The following is a 2,002-nucleotide window of genomic DNA, read 5'->3' as shown; positions in this document are numbered from 1 at the left end:
CCTTTGTAGTAACGCTTTCAGGCTTAACCACAGCATGGTGAGGAAGATAATACACATTATTTTGATTAATATTGGAAGAATTTACTTTGGTCATGTGTCCAAGTTCTTCGTATTCACGAACAACCTTGTCATATTCCAATTTAAGGTCAGCATTTCGAATTAGTCTAGCCTCATTTCTAAGAAATTGTGCCATTGCACTGGATCTAGAATGGCCAAGGTTTGGATTCTCTGGAAACCCATCCTTGAATGGTAACGACACAATGTACCGACCATCTGAATTCCTACGCGTTGTTTGAACGTATAGCTCTTCACATGTCCGATCAGAAGCAGACAAAAAGTTCTTCTTTGGAAGATTCTCCACCTCCCAGAAGCGCGAAATTGCCTTATCTAAGGTAATTTCGCAGAAATGTGAAACAATAGAAAGACATGGATTGGTATGACGAGAAACCGGACCAGTAAGAATCCACCCAAAAATGGTTTCTTGAGCTAAAAGAGATTCACAAACATTATGTATAATCCCAGAACGAACAATCATTGGAAATATGTCGCCACCAATCAGCATGTCAATTTTCGAACTGGAATAGAACTTAGGATCCGCTAATTGTATATTTGGAATACTCGAAAATCTTGAAAAGGAATAGTTCTGAGAGGGGAGATTATTGGACAAATGAGGAACTACAAGAGCTGTGATAGGAATTGCGATGTCGCTATCCATGTTAGAGCCTAGTACCAGAGAGCATTGGCGTTGAACTTTTGCCGAAATAGTGTTATTCAGGCCCGAAATCTGGGCATTGGTAGGGTGTGAGGGAAGCTTATGGGTATTGAGAAGACGTTCGGATATAAAAGTTCCCTCTGAACCTGAATCTATTAGTGCCCGTACCTGATATTTCGTGCCTAAATGGAGTATATTCACCCACGCTGTTCCAAGTAAAACACTCGTTGAATTCGAAGCGAAACAAGATTGAACTTGGCCTGAAGTTGAAGTATTAATGGACTGTATTGGACCTGAATTTGAAGGGGAAAAGGCGGCCGAAGTAGGATTGAGTGTCGAACTGGAACTTGGACCATGGTGAGAAGAATTAGAGTTATCATCTTCCTTATGCAGAAGAGTATTGTGTCTTTTTTTGCATTTGAAACAAGTATGCTTGCTAGTGCAGTTTCTGACACTATGCGTTTTTGAAAAGCAATTCAGACACATACTCTCCTTCTTGATTTCGTTAAGGCGTTGTTGATAACTCATTTTTAAAAACTTAGGACATTTACGTATGGTATGTTCTTCTTTAGGACACAATTGACACTTTGGAAGAGATACATTAGTCTGAAAGCTGTGAATTTTTTTATTCGAATTTGAAATAGACATATTTTGGGGTTTCGGATCATTATTTTTAGAACTGCTTGAACCACGAATCTCGGAAACAGATTCTAGAGTCCTGTAGCGATTAGTTAAAAATTCGTCTAATTCTAACCACTTTGGAATGGAAGTTTTATCCTTTAACTGTTGTTCCCACAGTGTCAAGGTGTTCTCTGGCAGTTTACTCGTACATATGAATACGAATATAGGATCCCAACTTCCGACATCTATATTATAAAGTTTCAGGATAGAGATACAAGAATTTATATCTCTTTGTAATTGTTTCAGAGAGTTTCCTGATTCGGAATGAGAAGCCTTTAGGTTAAACAAGATCTTTAATTGACCATTAACCAATATCCTTCGGTTCTCATATCGCAAACACAAATTGTTCCATGCCAAGTCGAAACCTTGATTTGTTAAGGGACTTTTTTGAACGATTTCTCTGGCCTCACCTGTGGTTTTCCGCGTTAAGAAGAATAACTTCTCGACATTGCTTGCCCGAGAGTTGGATACGACTGCGGTAAACATGTCTCGGAAGGTGGGCCAGGAGGAATATTCACCATGAAATGTTTCGATCTCAACAGGTGGCAAGTGAAAACTATGAGATTCGGAAGGAAACGAAGTAGGAAACTCTCGTGACGCACTAGAAGA

Source organism: Lucilia cuprina, chromosome 4 (genome assembly GCF_022045245.1).
Source record: "Lucilia cuprina isolate Lc7/37 chromosome 4, ASM2204524v1, whole genome shotgun sequence".
In the NCBI taxonomy this organism is placed as follows: domain Eukaryota; kingdom Metazoa; phylum Arthropoda; class Insecta; order Diptera; family Calliphoridae; genus Lucilia; species Lucilia cuprina.
Note: the sequence above shows the minus strand (reverse complement) of the source record.